This window comes from Micropterus salmoides, unplaced genomic scaffold, assembly GCF_014851395.1.
Source record: "Micropterus salmoides isolate LMB-PRFRI ecotype aquatic unplaced genomic scaffold, ASM1485139v1 Ms_hic_scaffold_8, whole genome shotgun sequence".
Lineage (NCBI taxonomy): Eukaryota > Metazoa > Chordata > Actinopteri > Centrarchiformes > Centrarchidae > Micropterus > Micropterus salmoides.
The window spans coordinates 10327591-10350625 of record NW_024044570.1 but is presented as its reverse complement, the minus strand read 5'-3'; the positions used below and the strand labels follow the sequence as shown (position 1 = coordinate 10350625).

The 23035-nt window shown below is 38.5% G+C and overlaps 1 protein-coding gene across 1 annotated transcript in view; it reads right to left on the bottom strand.

Moving 5' to 3' along the window:
- The window catches only part of lingo1a (leucine rich repeat and Ig domain containing 1a), a 148834-nt gene extending 130915 nt beyond the window's left edge, over positions 1–17919 (bottom strand). Inside the window, exon 1 of the mRNA XM_038706781.1 lies at positions 17566–17919. The gene's annotated coding sequence lies outside the window, so the exon portion shown is untranslated. The remainder of the gene's footprint in view (positions 1–17565) is intronic.
- Between the last annotated feature and the right edge of the window lie 5116 nt (positions 17920–23035).

Here is a 23035-nt window from a genome sequence, read left to right as displayed (position 1 = left end):
TTTAACTGCTCAACAGTGGAGGATGTACCATGTGATGATGATGGTGCTATAAAAGGACAGAGCAAATGACAAACTAGTATTTATGCAGTAGTTTAACATCATGATATAACTTTAATTCTGATGGTACAATGTTTAAGTGTGACTTAACCAGCCACCACAAGCTGTGTACAAGTTGTATTGTAATTACATGCTGCACTCTTTCAATTTTAGCATCTGGGTTAAAATTTACTAGAGATGTATGACTATGATATTAAAGATTGGCTTTGAGGTTGTCGATCAAGGAAAAAGAACCAGAACACTAAGCAACTTAGGGCACTGACCTGAGGTATCAATAAGCAATGGTTTCGTCGGGGTGGAGTCGGCCCAGCCACTAAGCAACCTTAGTGGTGGCATAGGCCCCCTACAGTCACTGCTTGCTAGTGGTGAAAAAAAAAAATACTGAAAAAAGAAACATAAAATAATAACATACAATCATATACAGCTCTCTCTATTACGTGTCATAATAAGCCCAGTGGTTATTTTATTTAGTTCTTTATTATAAATCTAATAAATAAATATTTTAAATTAGCTGCCCTGATGGGTCAGCTCGCTCGGACCTCCCTGTGACTTCTGACCCTGACTGACCCTGTGACGTTACACGTTATGCTGGGTCAGTCAGAGGTTCTGATGATGTTTGACAACAGAAGATGACTGGACGTGAAAATAGACAAATGACGGGCCTCGAAGAAAAGAGGAGTCAAGAAGATAAAGGTATGTAACAAGTTAAGCCCACAGGCTCCATTTTCCAATATCTATATTTTTAGATAATCTGCACATAACGTCTTACATTAGCCTTAGTAATGCTAATGCCATACTTGCTAACATGCTAACACGCTAAATGTGATTAGCATCACAACTTTTACAAACTGCATAAAATTGGTTTAGTATTATACCATAGTTTACGATTTAATAGTATGATTAATGGAGCTGAGCTGCTCCAGTGTTATAAAGCATTTAAAAGACCAAATCCACATATGCCCAGCTTGGTCTCTACACTGAGGACCAACATTAATTTACTCTCACCACCCCCTTTCCAGGAGCGCTTTAAAGAACATGGTTGGAAGATGGTCACAGGTGTCAGTAAACACAGCTCCTACTGTTGGTGAGTATAAACGTGGTGTTACCTTACAATGATAACCTTTTAAGATCCTCTAGATCTCATTTCAATTCAGTCAATTTATCTTATCTTATATTTCATAGCAGGTCCATCAGCCTCTACCTCTACCTCCATCTTTGGTATCATCCAAGAAGCTGACAATGCTGGTAAGTTTAGGCCTACATCAACAATAAACAATTATTCGCCTCTAGGAACACCCAACGTATGAACATGTCACATGTCACACTACCTATGCCTACTGAAGTGGGGACCAGTACCATCCTGCTTACTACCACACCTGTCTCTCCAGTTACTACTTATCCTGTGAATCCATCAGTCCTAAATGACCAAATACATGTTGATGTGGTGAGCAAGGGACCAGCACAGGTTGACAGAGACATTTTGACATTTCTAAAAAAGACACTCAGACAGTAAAAGTCTTTTCTATGTACATGTTTGGATCACTCATAAAGAAGCTGGTTGACATATTCAAAGAAAAATTATGTTATTAACGGTTTTGTAGTTTTTGTCTCTTAAGCTCTTGTTTGTCTGTTATTAAAGATTTGAGCATTTGTCAGTCATAATCACTTTAGCAGTCTTTTTATTCAGAACTAAGTTCATCAGTGTCTACTGGGTCTTGCTCTGCCATTAGGCTCAGTAGCTGTAGTTGTATCCTGTATTCCTGTTTGACATAAAGCATAGTAAATATAATATAGTCTAGTTATTGTTATTGTTATGCTGTTGTTTCTGTGTCATATAGTGACACATGCACTGTGTTTGAATCACACCTATGTACTTATTAACACATGGATATGCCAGCCTTGCTACAAGAACAATCTGTTAGACAAAATAATTTTTATATATAATTAACATTTTATACCTGCTGAAGTTAGCAGAAAGGTGCAAACATCAATATAATTAAAGTCCTTGTAAGATTAATCCTACATAATAAGTTACATTTGATGACAAATCTAATAAAGCGTCTCAGGATTGTGCAGTGTTTTATTCAATAGGGAGTGACTAATTCACAGGCAAACTTATTTCAGACTGAATCATGAAATATTAAAATTTTAGTTAAAAATTTGTTTACATCAAATCTAATAACAACCTTAAGCTTTGTTCTTTCAAATTAATATACATCTAAACCCTATTTTACTTCACAGATATGTGGAAATAAGTTATAAAATAGGAAGTGACCAGGAGTGAGATGTCAACTTACTGAAAAGTAAATCCTCTTCAGCAACAAAATGAACATTGAGAAGGGGAAAACACTGGTTCCCCAAGGTAGAGGACAGTCCATCTGTTTGCAGTACCAATGAGATGAGATGAAACATTTTTATGATTTGTGCATGGAAATTGGGCCACTGCAGCTGAAAACACTGGCTGGATAGAGCAAGGAAAACCAGTGTAAATAAGAATGTAGAGGGTTATACTGACACATGTACAGCACTATTTAAACCCCATGGGGACATCTGGTCATGAACAACTTCAACACAGCACCATTTTAGCTTAACAGAAATCAGTATACATTACATGCTGCCAGGGAAAAGTTTATCATTTAGTCATCAACTAAAAACAAAGTAGCCTCATCTTTGGTCTTAAAACCCCTCATTCCCAACTTAAAAACATGCATGGTTTTCAGGAAGCATGGTCACATCACATGCACAGATATAAGATGATGTTGATCCATATTTTTGGTATCAGATGCTAATATCAATACTCAAAAGAAGACTTGGTATCACTCAAGTATCAATACTTATGTGAACCCCTTTCTTAAATTAAATCTAAAGCATCTGAATAAAACTATTTCAACTGACAGAAACAAAATTGTACTCTATAACAGAAAATTTGGAATAAATTAAGAATTTGTATATAAAGAGAACAATGTGAAAAATTACATGCATTATGAAGAAATACTAATTTCTATCAACAGGACTGCATTTGGCATATAAAATGTGCACACACAATGTGTGATGGCTTTAAACATTCAAGTAAAGCTGTAAATACAAAGGGGCTGATTTGAGTGTGTGTGTTTGTGTTGCTAGCTCTCTATCTTATCAGAAACTCCAGATGGAAGTACAATATGCACAGGAAAAGACTGCAGATAAATGTGTTATTGTCTTTTCCCCTTACTGCAGTGATAATCAAAGAAAAATGCATCAATCCAGGAGAGATTGTAGATCTTTGCTTAAACATAACAGCTGGCTCCAAGAATATTAGCAACATTTACAAGACACGATCTGACCCAAGTCTTGCATGATTTTGCTTTTACTTTGATTTGTTTTTAACAGATCATAATTTACAATGGCACTTTGCCATTATTTATTACATTATTTTATTTTTCTGTGTCAGTCTATTCTTTGTATACTTCATAATAGAGCCATGAAACAAAAGCCAATGTGCTCAGTGGAAATGTGTGACAAAGATTAATTTATTAGCCTGGCCTTGAAGAAGTCAGAAGTTGGCAGGAACTGGCAACAAAGAAAAAAATAATACCCAGGAGGAATTTCTGGAAATCAATTTCCAACCAGTTTCTGGCTGCAAACTGAAAACAATATTGAAAAAAAGCGCTGGTTTTGAAGATGATATCAAAACCATTTGAAGACTCTGAGATAAACATTTCTATAAACTCTTGTAGATAACTAGTAATTTTAAACAAGGTCAAAAAGGAGTTAGGCCAATGTGTATAGGGCAAGAACGATCATATATCCACAGCATTTTTCCCACATTTCACTTATTTTCACACCAGTCACTTAAAGGTAACATCCACAATCCCTATCATATAAACACTGAACACTTCACCATTTTAAAAGTGACACAAGCTGCCAAATCACGGGACAAAATCGTACTCCTTTCTTTCTTCCCTTTACTTCTGTCTACACCTTGAGGGTTTCGTCTACTGTCTGCGCCTCTTTTTCCACAACATTCACTTTGAAGCTGAAGTAAAGTGCAAAATACTTCTAGTTGTCTTTAAAGGCTTGGATTCCCATTGAAACTTTATTTCAAGTATACACTTGCATTTCACACTCTCTCCTACACACACACACACACCAATCCGTGGCTTTGTCCTCCCATACACTGCAAGTCAAATTAAGAGCAAAGAGGGGGCACTTCGATTACAGCAGTAAAATGAGTAAATTTGGTTGCAAATTAAATGTTGGCTTTGGTTTAGACAGCTGAGCAGGTAGCCTCACAGAATAACAATATGCTGTGGCCATTCCTCCACATCAACTCTGTAACCCTATAGGGTTGTTTAATGAAATACATTCAGCAGAGTGTTTGCTTTTAATATATATTCATTTCAATCAAAAACACAGATTTATGCTTATGAAGAGAATTCTCACAGTGGGGATGCATAAAGTCATTGCATCAGCTTCAATTATTTGTGGATTATTATTAATATTTCACCAATGCTTTAACTGGCCTTGACCTCAGGTATAATTACAGCATACTATATGCCATTTAAGCGACATGGCAGATGCTTCTTCCAAAGCATATTACAGTACTATGGGTGAATACATTCTTAATATTAATATTGGGGGAGTTAAGTCTCTAAATCTGCTATTATAACTCTTCTCAGTGAACAACACAATATCACAATTATCAAAAAACTGGGTTATTACCTGTTCCATTAAAGCCCATCACCTGTGTACTTCTTAAAATTCTTATAGGATCCATAATGCTTTTCTGAATTACAAGTATCTCAGCTTGGTATAATGCTTTTCCAAACCCTTTTACAGATATATCACTAGCTCACCAGTGCCACTTAGCTCTCTGCTCTGAGCGTCTTTTCCAATTTGGCTTAAGTGTGGAAATCTCACCTGAGCCTGGCCCACTTAAGGTCGTTATTGCTGCAGCTACAGGGAGCCTTCTCCTCCCTGAACCTCTTCCATCATAATCTTCTCTCTCAACTCCTGACAGCATTTACTCCCTGCTGGAGCAGGTGATGAGTAGCAATGCCGTGTTAATGTAATTCTATGTAGATCACTTGTCCCAGGTGGTGATGATACTCATTCACAAACACATGCTACCAACATATGCCATTACGCACAAAACATGCACCACGCATGTATTCAGTGTATGCACAAACCCACACACACACACACATACAGCATACTGTAAAAACAAAGCTGTACATTACCTGAATTTAAAAAAAAGCCTTTTTAGAATGAACTGTTTGCATGTATACATATGTAAAAGCAAACCATATTAAATGATAGAAGCAATCAAGTGCCTGAACAACTATTGTACGTATAAAACAAGTGTATGTATCGCCTGTATAAAAAAGATTGTTGATGAAATAGCCTACTTTTAGTTGTTGCTCACTAACTACAAACTGCATACATACAGCCTAATTTTAGATTGGTGAGTACCAACTACAGACTGCATAAACTATCAGGCAAATCTCTCCAGAGCCTCCTCCAAAGGAGGTTTCGAAAATCTCAGCCTGAAAGGAGGATATGACAGACTAATCTGGACTGTCTGTCATAAAATGTTTCTTACAGTCTCCCTTATGTCTGGTATGATAGATTATTATCAGGTGAATGAGGTACATCTGATTTATACTGTTGAAACATTACTGAATCATGAGTCTCATGGATTTAAAGCCAAAATTGCTGAAAAAAGAGATGACAAGCATGACTTCTGAGAGGAGATTACAGACCCGCACATTAACACAGGCGTTTTAATTTTTTAACGGGAGTAATTAGCCTTTTGTTAATGTTGAAGCTATGCTGTGATTGAAATTGTGATTGAGCAAAGTCGGTGTACTAATGACATTGATAAAGATGGAAGCTGTTCTGACCCAACAGGTGCAACAAAACTAACAGGAGAGTGAGGGAGGTGTGAAACAAGCACATCTTTACACACCCACACAATCCTGAAGAGAGATCTAATCAGACACAGCGAGTGAAAACATGTGTGTGGGTGGTCTAGACGCATCAGACAACTAAAAGTTTTCCAAAACTATTTTGGTACCTGGTCATGGATGAACAAGAAACTGATCTTGAAGAATGAAGAGATGACTCACAGTATAAAAACCTTTGTCATGAGTTGGAAAGGATGCAATACAAAACACACAAAATGCAATGTCTATAATATTGTAGTGAACAACGGTGTGGATTTGTGCATTTTACATGGAATAAATGTGGAGCTACCCTAAATTCCTTTCTCCTCCCCAGAGAAGAAGGGGAGGGGTCAAAGTTGCTTTCTCTAAGTGCTATCCCGACCATAAAACTGGCACCTTTTTGATTCCGAAGCTGATAACGCGGGGCCTGACTGTTAAACTGACAAAGGGACACGAGCCAGCCATTGGCATCTCCCTGAACAGCCTATCAAAACTGGCCCCCCACACACGTTTCCGTGGCAACTGACCTTATTCTTTGTTTTATTACCACATCAAAGGGATATTCCTTGTCTCACCTAAGTGTGACATTGTCCAGGACAGCTGAACTTTCAATGTAAAAGGACTGCAGTCTCCAAAAGACTCAACGCATCTAATTCAATTTAATTAAATCTTTAGTTACCTGAATATGTTTGCCTCAATTTGAGTAGTTATGTTAACTGTTGTTGCTATCTGTTGTTTATTAGTGCTGAAAAGAAGTTACTTGTGCAGTGTTTTTATTTTCAGCAAGACACTCCTTCATCTAATGTAATCCAAGCTTTCCTCATGTAACCTGAGCTCCCCCAAGTGGACGAAATAAGTATTACATGCCCTCATCGGAAATGCCGTTAAATGTATAAATATCCTAACCAATAATGTGACAATTGTTTCCTGTTACCAAATGCTTAGAACAGTACAACCGTTCAACCATTGAGGTTCGATTGTGGAAAATGTTTGATTATAATACGTGCAAATAGATTTCTTTTCTTCAAACATTAAGTTTAGAAAGGCAGTCCCTTGGGGAAACCTGAGACGCCCCCTGGGGAACCACGCCCCAGACAACAAAAGAGCGACACGCGACCTCGCTCTCTCTCTCTCTTCGCTTCGCTGTTGGCTCTCTTCCACTCTGTTCTGCTCTCTGGACGCTTCGGCACGCGCCGGCGTGCCGCGCCAGGCAACGCCCTCAGTCGACCAGCGAAACAAACAGGCCTTTGTTCGCTTGAAGCTACACACGTGAAGTGAGAACCCTGGGGAATCCCTAGCAAAAAGCCAGGATCGGCAGCTAGCGTGGGACCCGTGCAACAGGCCGAAAGCAGGCCGTCGACAAGCAGTAAGACTTAACACACGTTCTGTGATCAGATGTCCATTTTAACTCCTAAATTATGACATTAGTTTACTCTCATTAGCTCTTCTATGCCATATGAGTCAAATGCTTCCCACAACCGAACCTCCAAGCTCATTGTTCAGCAAATGTTTATGTTCCCTGTATCCAACCATCTTTTTATCACCTTAGTTAGAGAATAAATTCACTGTAATATAATCAAGAGCTGTGTGTGTTGCCTATTTATAGTTCCTGCCAAGAGAATTGACCCTTTAGATATGAGACTGACTGACTGATTTAAGATAATTGAGCGATTATTAACTAACTGATCACTAGTAATAATTGTATAATTATTCAAAACTACCTAGAGGTCCGGAGACTCTAGGATTATAACAACTCCGGTGGTGCCCTTAACGAGGAAATTCTGATTTTATGAATTTTAATTCATAATTGGGTATCAATTCTCATAAATTTATTAAAATGCATAACTAATAAATTTAGGTCTACTACAATATTTTAAAGAACATTTGAACATATTTTGAGTCACTGTGTCCACTGGCCGGTTCCAGTATAATTATATGAATAAAAGGATGATATATTTAGCTGAATTATCAGCAGGATTCAGCAAATGAACCAAATGAAAGGCACAAGGCCAAAGCCCCTGTTCTTTTTCCTTGACACTTAAAAAGTGCTCTTTTAGAATGTGCTCATTAGCATTTATATGTAAGGATCTTTGTTTATTTATTTAAACCTGGACATCAGTTTGCTGAAAGAGACTGCCATGTACAAAAAGGCAAAACATAATTTAAGATGGGGAAGTGGCCAACCAAGATGAGAGTGCACAAAATCTGACCAGCATACTAATGATGACAAGGTAAGATGCTCTCCCTATCACATAAAACCCTGGATGGCCTGCTTCCTGTTAAAATTCACATACTCTGTGACAGTTATGCAGACCAGCTGGCTTTTTCTTTTTTACATCTGCTGCATTTGCATTTTTTTGCTGAATATCAACCTAAGCTCTGGAAACGATAGACTGTGTTTCTGTGGTGTGGTGGCCAGGTAATTTTTTTTGTTACAGCAGTCCTATTTCAATGAAGTCAGGGATGCTTTGATCATTTCTATGGTACCAGGGCAGATATCTTAGAGCAATTTTCAAAACAAAACTGTGGCAAAGGTGTTAGAGTATAGGCCGCCTTTGTTTCTTTCTCTTTTTGCAGTAACATACTGCCGGCTCAGTGGCTTGAAAAGCTAACATGCATGCTCATTTGACTGTGAAAGTGAAGACACATTCATCACGTTACAGACAACAATAATGTGTTTATGTGTAATTTTCAAAGCCATCCAATTCCTTGGACCCCCTTTTGGGCTGACTGTGCCAAATAAGTGTCGCTACATGACCTGGCCTTGCCGTGTAATAATAGTAGAAAAAATGAACACCCCAATGTGTGGATCCAACATGTTCACAAATTGATGAGTCGGGAGGCTCTGCGGTCAAGTTAGCAACGCTTAGAAACAACAAATATGCAACGTCCGATAAAGTTGGAAACAATAAATATGCAACGTCTGGTTACACTTTCAAAATAAAACGCTAGCGTTTCGAAACATCAACATTTTACAACGGCACGTCATTAAAGTTGCGAAAAGTTAGGCACAAAAAGTACTTGTTTAGGTTTAGGCAACAAAACTACTTGGTTAAGGTTAGGAAAAGATCATGGTTTGGTTTAAAATAACTATGTACGTCAGTTAACACGTAACTTAACTAACGTCACTTGCATAAATTACACAATTTACGTAACTCGCGTAACTTAAATGAAAATATTTAATGTTGACTTTTTGTTTCACATAGGACACGAACCCCGGTCTCCTGGTTCAAAGTCTGGGTTCTGGCCCTCCATCTACCCCAACCACCTCCTTACTCAGTCTTTTGTATTAGATATCATACACCTACTTTTATCTTGCTGCATTGCGTTACTGCGTTGAACTATGAAGCTATCGGGATACCTAGGGCGTTACAAACTGATGCCGATGGGTCTTGACCATGCGTCCTTATGTGATGAGTCGGAGAGTGAGAATGGGTTGGTGGATCCAAAAATAGAGCCCTGGGTGCATCATCCATGATAATTTAAGATATTGGCAGCTTACTTTAGCCTGAGTTTTCACTTCCAACTGACGCTGATCATACAGTAGAGGAGACTTCAGTACAGTCAGGACTGGGAAATGATCCAGGAATGATGTTCGTGAAAGAGGCACCTCTCACCCAGCTGTGCTTATGTAATAGACCGGCTGCTTTGAGCCTGAAATTAATCTAAAACAAATAAATGCTTACTACTTTATGGTTTAATTATATCTTTTTTAGCATGTTTGCAAGCAAGCTGTGAGTGTTACAGCTTTTGAAATATTAGTCACACGCCAGTATTTGTAAGGAGTGTGTGTTCCAGGGCATCAGAGTAACACACACGCTGGGGGGCAACGGAGAGGTCTCAACTAAATGGGCTTTTTTTTTTTTTATTTACCTCCAACTGTGAATGTGTGTGTTTGTGCATGGGTGGAGGGGGTAGGACCAATTTCAATATTAAAAAGTGCTGTCAACCAGCCTAGAATGCAATATTTTAATAATGAGCGTTTGTACGTCATCATGCTGACTCACTGACATTTATCATTTTCAAAGGCTGTATGCACAGGGATCCTGCATAAAAGTGGTCTCAATTTTCTTCACACATTAAGGCTGACAGTTTTCTAAAATAGATAACCCGTGAAGACTGTGAAAAATGTCCTGGACCACATATTGATATTGGATCAAGTGGCACATTGTATTCTCTCTTATCAGGTGTGACAATCTCCAGCACTCACAGATGCAAGAACAGGTCTGAGAAATTGCTTCTGAAGTGTTGTCCCACACTTTATTACTAATGCAAATTGATTGCGGGTTAAACAAAGTATCATGGTCTTAATATTAAATATAATTACGATAAAATATCTGTTACTTATCAACTATTGAACAAAACACTTTAAGTATAAAATCTGTAACTGAGCAGGAAGTTAACCCAAGTTTACCCCAGTATGATTAAATGTTATATGCAGTTTGCTGTCTTAAAGTAAAATACAGATTTACTATAAATATCAAGAGGTATTATTATTATTAATTATTATTATATTATTACTATTAATATTGGGCTACAGCTTTACATGTTGAAGACTAGCAGCTTAAAACAATACACAATCTCTTCACTCACATCTATCAAAAAAAAAACATGAGCATCTGGGCAAACATTTGTGATTTCTCCGATCTGACCTTCCCCAGCTTTGAGTGTTGCAGCAATAAAAGACAATCTATTCAACACCGAAGTATTATAATTTCAAGTGCTGGTAATGGACTAACACAAACAATTTTGACAAAACTAATAATTGGGACAAATGGCTACAGTTTTTGTAAATTGACATTGAAATGTGTTTTGACACAATAAGGCCATCTCCTTGGGTTTGGGCAGAAAGAAACGTATATAACTCTTAGAAGAGCTTTTTGATGGGTTTTCTTCAGCTGTGTTTCACTCCTCATTGCACACATGTATGTCACTCAGAGGGAGTGAAACTCTGTTGGAAACAGTTTCCCTTGGCTGTGGTTTAGTGTCAAACTGTATTTTGCTGTGTAACGTGGAAGAAAGAAAGTTGATGCTTTCTTTTTCCCAGCATAATTTTAATGAACATGCTGTATATGTATATACAGTACAGGAAGTATGGATCTATATTATTCACGTGCATCAAAGTGCATTTTCAAGAAACCCTCCCCGCATTATGATCAATAAAACCCGTACTGTGTTGTGTCCCAGCAATTACAGTAAGCAAGTCATTTTTTAAATAGAGGCAAGGTTTCATTAAAGAGAGATTAAATTAGTTAATTATTCATAACTGGATTGAATATAATGATGATGATGAATTTGGAAACAGGTTTATTCACATTGCAGTTCTTATTATTGAGTATTGCAAAAAAGATTTCAAGTTTTGATGATAATTTGATTTTGCCTGTGTACACTTTTAATTTTCGTAGCAAACTCTTCAGTGTATGTCCTCAAATAGAGAAGGGTTCCGGTATTTTGCTGTGTCTCTACTTACTTTGTGTGATACTTTTGATGTTTACTTGATATGGACTTAGTGAATTATGAATTATATAGTGAAATGGAAGCACAAATGTTTTCTACACCACTCAACTATGTAAAAGTACTATATATAAATAACGGCTTCCCACTTCTCTAGGATGACATTTCTGGTGCCGATCTGAATTAGTGAATTTGTTAATTAAATTAGTCTTGTCTTCCTTTATATATAATGTAGGAGTCATATTGGCCAATCAGAATTACATTGTAACTGTTGCACTCTGTGAGGCCACTCAATGTAATTCTGAAAATGTTGCAGTGCAGTGGCAAAAGCCGTCATTTCAAAGTTCACTTTAATTTAATCAGTGGTGTCAGAGATATTGTATGTCACATGAATAACAAAACAACTAGTAGTAGTCTAGCCCCTGAATGAATGAACAAATGAACAAATGAATGAGGATTTATTACCCTTTGCACTATTTCATCATGAAGAACAAGAAAAAAAAATCTGAGTAACATTTTATTTGCACTTGAAGGAATTCTCCATAGAGGCAATGTATCTCAAATGAAAACTAGGGCACCAAAGGAGGCATCTGATTTGATTTTGTAGAACACAAAAGGTCAGAGAGGGGTGAATCCTTTCCGATACAAAACTCTCTATTGTGTTGGCCTAGTAATGCATCCAAATACAGAAGATAAAAGCTGTTCCTGAATTATTTATACAATTTCCAATTTATACCATTTAGATTCACTCAGCCAGACGGAAAAAACTAGGCAGGGGAAGTGAACAAATATTGCTCTCTCATCCTTCATGAGTATCTGCAGAATAACGTTCTTAACCATGGCTGCAAATTACAGTTGTATTTGACCAATCCCAAATATGAGTGCATGTGAATGCATGTGAGTGTGGTGCGAGGTGCTGATTCTATAAAAAAAATAACATGGTAAATTTTGTGGCAAATTTATTAAGTGAACTACTGACTCATCTTTTTCAGTGTTTGATAAAATAATATGTCTGTGATGTGGAATGCTGATTATATTTTATGTCTAATAAAAAGCGGGATATACTACAACTGATTGCAGATAGATCTATTCAGTCTCCGCCAGCTGAAATCCCAGGTTGGTGAAGAGATTTGTTATTACAGGATTTTTATTTATCAATCACTTTTGAAAACTTGAAGACTCATGCTATTCAGGCTGATTTTCTTTTGTCTGAGATAGGGTTGACCCCAAGTAGTCGAAGATTCGATGCTTCGATGGGCGGAGCCTTATTCGACTGTCAATCTCATCATCATTCCATTTTAGCGATATGGGGGTTGCTCAACGTCTGATTTTACATAGAACTACCAGTTTTCTCTCAATAAGTTAATATACAGCCTATTACAATATACATTTCAACATTTAATGCTGTAAATAAAAAAATGAGAAATGAAAAAAGCTTTTAATAAATGCTTTTTAAAGTGCGTGAATAAATCCAGAATTGTAACCCTAACCCTCAAGGTAGGGGAAATGTGTAGGCGTAGCATGTATGTGTGTGTGTGAGTGTGAAGTGGCAGAAGAGGAACTTGCTATAGAGATGGAGCCTTAACTTCACCATTGTTGTGCAGAGTTGTCCGCACCTCGCAGGGCATTCGGATCATTTATCACCACTGATCAAACAAAGAATATTACATCGTTTTTAAATAGTAGGCTACTTGAAATAGACCCACAAGGAACCGCGATGTGCATGCAGCTATCGGCCGAACGGCATGCATGCAAAACTATACACAAGACCGCTGAATGGCGGGCGAGCAGAGAGAACAGGGTCAACAATTAGACTCTGGAATACTGGAAATGTACAGCATAAGTTACAGTGACTAACAAATAGAGACAGCTATGCAACTTTTCAAGATTAAAGCGTAACTACCGTGTGGGCTCCTTCGTCCTGTCCTTTCAATTCTACTTAGGCTCCTTTAAGTTCCAGTAAGATCCTTTAATTTCAGGTAAGTTCCTTTAAGTTCAGTTAGATTCAGTCAAACAGTCAGTCAAGTCAAATTCAGTTTGAGTACTCGTGAGATTAGCAGCTTCAACCTCCTACCACACTGGAGCTCTCTGGGTGAAAATGAAGAGATGGATGTTCTCCACAAGGCCAAAAGGTGATCTAGGTCCAGCTCTTTGCGTTAAGAAGTTGATCAGGTTCAGGGGTGGCTCGCCATCTCCATAAAGGAGAATCCAAATCTAAGGGTGTTTTCACAGGATCTCAAAAACCTAGCCTGTATAGGCTATTAGGCTATTACTACACAGCAATCACAAAAATTCAAATACACTATGGCCAACACTACTCTTACATAGTAGTATTTAAATGAAATGTCCTTATTGCTATTTTAACCACATGGATTATGATTCCTTCCCCTTTTTTTAAATGAAATGAATTAACATCACATTTTTCACACATTTCACTGTCTTCAAGCTTAAATACACACATTTAATATTCTTAAAACATGCTGCCCTTTAATATTAACACTAGCTGTACTCATCAGTGCAACCATAATACAGAAGTATTATATATACAAAAGTAAATGACAATATCATCAAAGTAAAAGAAATTATGTCAACTCATACTTCATGTTTCTGTATCCATCTACAAGGCACAAATAGGCGACATTAATTAAAACTTTAAATGCACACAGTGTCAAGTTCACATATCAACAGGGAAACCACAGGCATCTGCGGACCATGCGTCGGCAGACAACGTGGCTACATGGTTAGCTGTGCTAGTTCAAGTCGTAGTTTGGTTAACTCACCAAGACATGGCCAAAAGCGATTAATTCCTGGCTTACTGGTCTGTTGGACAACTCATTCACTTCACACAGCTGTCGTCTCAGTGAATACTTAGCGCTTATGACAGAATTATTTACCACAATTAACATTTTACTCATCTTATTACTTCTCACATTATGTAGCACTCGTCTGCTCGTACTGCCTCTCTCACTCGGCCTGATGCCTGGAGGGGAGGGACTTATCTACCCTAACCAATCAGAAGCCTGCCTTGCCTGATATAACCAATAGGAAACATTACTGAACAGAGTGTCTTTAATTGACAGATTATTCTTCCAAACAGAAAATAATATTGGAAAATAAAGCAAATAAAATAAAATTACAGGGCTCAATTATGTACTGGGTTACACCTCTCTTTGACAAGCATTGTGACAACACTGAGAGTTTATTCTACTATATTGTCATTTGTTAGGCAGTGGTTACTGTAAATGCAAATTGCACTGGACTACATTATATTGAAAGGTGTTTATTAATTTTATTGCCCAGTTTACATCCATGAGAGCAATAGGGTAATACATCAATATAATTCAATCAAAAAATAATTTTGCTGCTCCTTCGTTTTGAGTAAAAAAAAAAAGAAAAAAGGTTGATCTGGATTTTGGATCCATAATTGGCAATCAGCTAATCCTTCATCCCTTTTAAGTCATAGACAGCCTCTATCCAGAAGGTGTATTAAAACTTTAATTGAATTTACTCTTAAACATTTTAGTGTTATTATGTTTTACATTTCGGAATGAAACCTGGGTTATGAATTGTTTTGATGGGGTATAAGTAAAAGGAAGATGACTGGTAAATCAGTTATCGAAATAGTGTTTTTTTTTTACATCTACCAATTGTTAAATATTGTCTAGCAATACAGTACACTGGGATGGGAAGCCCATATCCACACAACTTTTCAATGCTGGTCCACCACTATGGACACCATTAGCTGTGAATTGCTGGAACAAATTTGCCAACTTCATTTCATGCATCATGGTAAATCATGAAACCATATCGGTAATAACCATTATTCGCTTTTACGGCCTTGAGAATAATTGCCTTGGAGGTTGAGGAAAAATTAGTTGTTAACTTCTCATTTGGCGATGGGCAGTATCAGTGCTTACTGTGTGTGGAGAGGCATTCATGTGCACTCTGAGTCACCCTTGGATGCAAGTCACCCACTACATGACAAGCTTTTACTGCAGCCGAGTAGGGTAAGAATGACTCCTGCTAGCCACACTAAGGCACGTCATGGGTGTGTGTGTGTGTGTGTGTGTTTGCCTAAGGGAGACTGGGAGGGAAAGAGGGAGACATCACTTAATACTTACCAAATTAACCAATCAATTAGCAGAATACCTCTAGTTCAAAATACATCAGCATCTGGATTTAATGGTGGTGCATCCTGGGATAACTTTTTGATTGAATCTTTCATCTGCACTAAAACCTTCATAAAAGCTTCACTAAATGAAGTCAGATTTGTGTTGTTTATTTAAAACCCTTACTGAGATTTCATTAAGACTGTTCAGTTGTTGCTGTAGAAACTGAATTAAAACAAAGTGAGACAAAGCCCTTAAATACACTACATTTAATCTAATCTGATATATGTTTCACAATTACCATTGCAAATATAATACTAAAACTCTGCAATACATGAACACGAACCACTATGGCTGCACCTGTATTTCAATATGCAACAATATCAGCCAACCTTGCCTAAGTGCTGGAAAGGAATTATAAATGAAAAAGAAGCAGAAGGTCTACCCAAGGTGGGGTAATTTGATTTATCTTTTATTATTTTTCCATCCACCGGTGTTATCATGGTTTCTTCTCTGAAATGTGAAACGGGATAAATATTGATATCCTTTATAGGAAATTCAGCCTGGCATGTGTGAGATGCAGGCTCTGGCCTATCTACGGCATATTTTCCTTCAGAGAGCGTGGATGTTTGTGTAAACTGACCCCCTACCAATTGCCTGACCCTTAAAAGAGGTTTGCCTGCCTAAAAGCTCTTTCGGAGGCTTGTTAGTGCACACTACCTCCTTCTCTGTCCCTTTCGTCCTCTTGTCTCTGGCTTCTTGTCAATCATTCATTCATATATTCTCTCTCCTTTGCTCTCTCCCTATTTCACCTTCCACTAGCATCTCTCTCCTATTCTCTTCACCGCTTTCAGTACCAGTACCAGCTTCCTCCTTTCACTCTTGTATTCAAGCATCTCTCACTCTCTCCCTTCTAACAATCTCTCTTTACTCCTCTCCCTGTAGAGCTCATAGAGACAAGAGAGAGATTGGAAGAACAGGAATTAATAACGAGACATCAGTTAAGATAAAAGGAAAGAAGCTCATCCACAATGCAAAGGGGACCAAAATAGCAACATCAACTTTACCTAATGCTTCCATCTGAGAGAGTGAAGTGAAATAAAGATGGCATCTTCATCAATATGTGACTAGCGGTTTTATATTCCTACAGATAAGAATGATAACAAACAGTAAAACTACATGTAATTAAATGACTTTCTAAACACATCTGCAAGTTAGCCATCTCAAATCAGTGTCTGACGTCCTCTTTACAAGTCAAAGCTGTTGTCAAAAGGCCCCATCAGGTAATCAGACAAATCAACATGGTGGGAAGCTCCCCCCACTTCAGCTGAGGAGGTCTCTACGAGAATATGTGTAAGTATGCAGGCAAGCATCCTAAAAAGGAAGTCCCACCTTGTCGCATCACACCTACATAAGCACACCTAGCATGCACACATTGCATACAAACATAATTCACACATTCTCATGCTGTCCTTCCATGCTCTGAACGGAAGGCAGCACACACAAGTATGTTAAATTCAGCCATTTGTAATGCACATCCACCTTCAGAATTAGGATTTACCTCCTTATTATGACAAAGTACCTTTATGTCAGCATTAACAAATTCCCAAACCCCATACTTTTACTGTCAGGGCGACCATGCAAAGTTGTATCTAAGGGATAGGAGCTGAAAATAACAGCAGATCAATAGCAAGTACCAAGTGGAGCATTTTTCTCTCTAGCCTCTGACAGCATTAGCAACGGCGCTGGTGTCGGCACACATTTCTGTTCCCTGCTTCTTTCCCTACACTCTCTCACACTCCCCAGCCAGCCCATCAGCCCTCATTTCCCCCCTCTCTCCATGTCCTAAATAGCTTCCTTTGCTTTATATCTCTGCTCCCCTATCCCATAATGTGTATCGCTAGCACCTGTCAATATGTTATGAGAAGTAAATCAGGCAGGAAGTGCAAGAAAAGGTGACGGATATAAAGAACAAGAGTGAGAGTGAGAGCGAGAAGGAGACAAGAGAGAGATATCCTTACCAGAGCTGTAACGAAGGGAATCCAGAAATTGCTTTCTTCATACGGAGGCTGCTCATTAAATCCAAGATACTGGGGGAAGGATTGAAGATTCCATCAAGATGCTGCCCCGAGAGGTGGAAAATGAGATTCTTTAATAGAGGATTTGGAGTGTTGTTAAAAAATGTGGTAAATATGCATAAGGAGAAGGATCTGATATCCAAGTCCACAGCACTTCATGAGTCCTTCCCGTCAGTTGCGAAGCCACATGTGTATACACAGTGACACATGTGGTTCACACGGCAAGCCGCATGCACACACACACACACACACACACACAGGGAGGGTGTATCGTCTGTTAGTCTCAGCTAGGCTGAAAGATTGAGGGAGAATGAAGGAGGGATGGAGACAGAGAGAAAGAGAGACACAGCGGAAGGGAGGGGATCTGGAGAAGGGCAAGGTGGAGGGAGGAGCTGCAGTATGTGATGAGAGATTGAGAGAGGGGAGGGAGGAGGAAGAGGGGAGGAGAGTCTCTCCATCCCTCCTTATTTCTCCCTCATTCTGAACTGCAGTGTGAACTGCACATATCTAACAGTGGGAGTTAATGAAATTATTTCACCATATCTACATCTGAAAAGACTGCAGGTGATGCTGCACAGCTGAATACAGGGATGAAAGCAAACACCACTGATTCTGTTACAATCAGAGCTGTTTGTGTATCAGAACGCTGAGTAATGCCTCTTTCTCGTGCACAAAGCCGAACATATAAACAAGCTGGGAAGATGGCTGAGAAAGATGAGAATGGAAAGAGGTTGATGCACTCGGGCAGATAGCCAAGATCTAAACACACCCTGGGTAGGATAATATATCAACTGGGTGAATATAAACTAACTTTGCAAACAACGATACAACACCATATCTAATTGTGGCAGTCGCTAGCTTCCATCTCCTTTTTATCACATTTACATGGATACAAACTTACAGCTAGTCATGACCACAGTCCGATGTATACTAACACTGTATAGTACGTGACATAGAAATCTTGGAAAATCACAGTAAAAGAAAGACTGTTCTGTAGTACTGCGCATCTTCATTATGTTCGACTGCACCAGAAATATGTTTTACCATTGAAATAATATTAAAATCTAAGCATGTACCATAGTTGTGAGAAGTGAAACTACTAAGTCAAAAGTAACTGTAATTTTGTCTTGAAAGTCTAAGCAAAAAGACAAAAACACCAACTTTTCTTTAACTCAACACTTCCTGCAGCAACTTCGGTGAAAGTTAAACTGGACTTGATAAATTTATCCTTGGGTTTATGCCTTAACAACAATGTATCCTCCAGAATTGTCCAACCAACCACGCACATTACAAAATATTTCCGCCAACACATACTTTGAAAAGCACAGCGGGCATCCCTTGGCTGACATGACTCACTCTATATAATCCTACACTGATGATTCATGCTCTAAATCAGCGTACACTTCGAGGCAGGGGTTAAGAGTATGGGTGGGTATAAGCGGTCAGGACACCCCATTGTGCTCAGTTTACAGGATTAAGAATCAGTGGTGGATGGATGGGAGGCTGGTGGGTTGAGCGCAGAGGATATCTCTCTCCTCAGTGTAGCCATGGTTGTCAGTGGTCATCCTTCAGTGGTTGAGGCACTTGGTTAGGCTAAAGGATGAAGATGACTGTCCTTTACACAGCTGGATTGAATGTTATCACTTCAAGGTGCAAACTGACTAAGAAACTCATTAATAAATGAATAAAAATGCAACACTTTTAAATAGATTCATTGAAGTTGGTCTCATTGGCATGCCAACATGCTATCACAATGCTATCATGTTAATGTTTTGCTGGTATAATGTTGACCATTTTCACCTTCTTAAGGCTTGTGCAGACTACACGACTTTCAGCGTCGGCCAATGGCTGTGCCGTTCACACTACACAACTTGCCGTCTTGTGACGGGAGTCTTGACGTCGTTGTGGCGTTCACAGTATGTGACTGACTCGATTACAGGGGGTCACACACTACGCAAGCTGACAACGACTCTGTCACCCGAGACTGGTCCCCAAACCACGTTTTGTCAAGAAAACACACATGAAATGTGAAACGGGAAATGACGCGAACCTACATAGCACACACAGGTAGCAGGGATCGTCTGTGCTACAGAGAGAGCTGGAGGGGAGTGAAACGTGTTTTGAAAAAGTAGCTGCCTGCTCCGTGAGCAGCCTGCTCTCATTGGCTGAATGTGGATGTCGAGTCGGCCATGCTAGATATCTGGCAGACGTCGGCGATGTGTCAGAAATGTGTCGGGGAGCCGTTTTGACGTGTCATTGAGTAGTTCACAAATAACGACTGGCGACCGCTGATCAACCCCTGATTTACTCCCGATCACAGCCTGACGGTCGCCGAGCTCGCCGAGCGGCAAATCGGGCTAAAAATCGTGTAGTGTGAACTAGGCTTTAGCAAGATATTATGCATTTGCATTTGCTAAATGGCATTAAATACAAAGTACAGCTCAGGCTAAATGTTTAATGGCTGATGGGAATACATATTGCAGGTATTTGGTAAGTAAGCAAAAGTAAAGTATTGCAAAAATAACAATTTGACCAGATAATGATAATGGTTTTATGCAAAGTTAAGGAATAACCAAAGTTTTTACAAAAGGTTGCCAACTCTCACACTTTTCAGGCTCTCATGCCACCCAAACAATGTTTAGCTGGTATGATGTTTACCATCTTCACGTTCTAAGCTTGACAGTATGCTAACATTTGCTCGATGGCATTAAATATAAAGCACAGCTGAGGCTAAATGGAATGTTTATGGCTAATGGGAAAACACATTCCAGGTATTTGGTTATAAACCAAAGTATTGCACAAATAAAAAAATTACCAGATAATGATAATGGTTATATGCAAAGTTAAGGGATAACCAAAGTGGTTAGAAAGGGTTGCCAACTCGCATGCTTTTCAGGCTCCCACGCCACCCAAACAAATCTCATGCCACATAAGAGGAACCCTCAAAGTCACTCCTTGATTGATGAATGGAATTTAATTTGTGTTGCTCACGACATAAAAATAAATAAATAAATACACGTTATTCAACATCTCTTTCCAGAATCACTGACAAACACAATAAAGCAGAATACACAATACACAGAATTAACTGCCTACAATTTTCATGGGAGTATTTCCTAATGACGAAAACGTCCCTATGATCCTGAAGTGTCCAAGGAAAATTTCACCATCATTGTATTGGTATGGATGCAGCACATGCCGCTTATGCTGACCTGAATCGACGGCTTGTATGGGAAGTTAACAGAATACCACGTTGTTATAGAATTTAATAAATGTGAGTGAAATATGAATGGATTCTGAGGAAGCAATGAGCCTCTAACCTTTGAGGTGAAACTGTCTTTTACTGTCTTTTGGTCACTTGGTAGAACAGCAGATGTTTGTGTCCTTTGGATAGCTGTAAAGAGCAGGCTCCAATGGATGTTTGTCAGGATTATGATCAAAGGTCATGATAGCCTGCACTTTGTAATTCATTCTGCCTCCCTTGTGGCTTTTACTGTTTTCTATTTTCCATGTCTGAAATCCTTCTGAAATTTCAATTTATAATTCAGGAAAGCACCGCAAAGAGTGTTTCTTATTCATGAAATAGTGAATGAGTGTATGAAGTAGTGATTTCAGACATAGTGCCAGTTTCCTGTGTTTGGTTGCCAGATTGTCTGCATAGCTTTTCTGTCACAGCTCTCAGCCATACTGTATGTAAATCTCGTTATCTTCTTGACTGACTGCTAACCTGAGAAGCTTGCTTCATTCTGCATGGCCATCGGTTATCTTTGTTAGACTTTGAACCTTAATTTAGTTAACTGCTTTTCAGCCTAACTTGCCGTGTTTGGTGTTTTCCTGTGTTTAGTTTTTTTTACCAAACACAACAAATTTTACTATACTTTAACATTACACTGAAAGTCTATACTAATCTGTATTAGACTGCATTATTTTTAGCTAGGTGTACTAACAAGTGTAAAAACGCTTTACGGGGGAGATGGGCTGAACTATTTCTCGGGCAGAGGAGTACTTTCCAGGAGGCTCCATTTGTTGCCTTGCAACTGCACCTGGCTAAGACATAGTCTTGCAAATAACCTCCCATAAAACTGCAACTTCTTGTGTTTGCACTTTGGTGTGTACTGGTTAAACATCAAGATATAATGTATTCATTTTGTGAGTTTTATAGATTCTGGTGGGTGGATTTTTGTGCCTTGGGATATAGCCAGGCCAGATTTTCCCCACATTACAAAGAAAGCTGGCATAAAAATCAGAAAATATTGGCATTTAAATAATCTACGGTGCCCCTGAATGCCTGTAAAACATATATTGTTTTGTCTTGTATGCACAAAAGTTGTGAGGCACTATACAATGTCTCATCAGAAAGAACAAGATAATAACTTGTGCGACCAAGAGAATTACTTGTGTGTACAAGAGTTTAAAAAAAACACATTATTATGGGACTTCTGTACTCTGTAGTAATCCTCATAGATGCACAATTTTTTCCTTATTAATGACTCCCAGTAACATCAACAATGTGCAGTCAGAAGTTGCATGGTGGAAAAGGTTAGCTGTGTGTTCAATCCTTTTAATCACTTTTCTGTCTTTCTACTTATTGTTGCTGCTGAAGTATAAATAGGTAAAGTGTGACATTAGTTAGTTGTTGACAGTTGTTCACAGTGGTAAGTGACCAATCCTAATTAACTTTCAATCATTTGAACTCTGTACAGGACTAGCCATTATTGTGGAGAATATAGATACTTAGCTCACACCTGGAGTACTATCTTGATAGCAGAGATTTTGAGATGACCATTATAATAAAGGTTATAGTAGATAGTAGGAAATTAAAACAGGAACATTTTCTAATGTATCAACATCAGAATCAGAAATACTTTATTGATCCCTGAGGGAAAACAGTTTGTTAAAGTTGGTCACTATGCATATCAAGGCATTAGGTAGCAGAAATAATAAGAGAAAGTTGTTATGTAGAAAATATAAAGAAATATACAATCTAAAAAAATAATATAAAAATATAGGAGTATTTTACAGTAATAACAGTATCGTAATGATAAAACGTAGTAATGAATAAATAGTGCCAACTAATGTCATATAGGTGTATGTAGCTTCCATGGGTTACTAGAGATTCAAAAACTAAGCTGCTGTTTCCACGCCTGCAGAGGATACACAACAGATTGCTTGAGCGCAAGCAATTTGTATTGTTGTTGAAGCAATCAATTCCACCATTTTCCTTGATGCATATGCTGCACTGGCTGGGTGATACACAGGGGAATTCAGGGGCTGAACATTTCTTGGGGGTCACAATGGTGTTGAGAAGAGAGAAATGCGGTCATGCACAGGACTATGATTTTGTGCCTGCATTACCCCACGGACCGCACTGCAAATGCTAAACAAGGACAAGAGCAAATGCCTGGATTGCAAT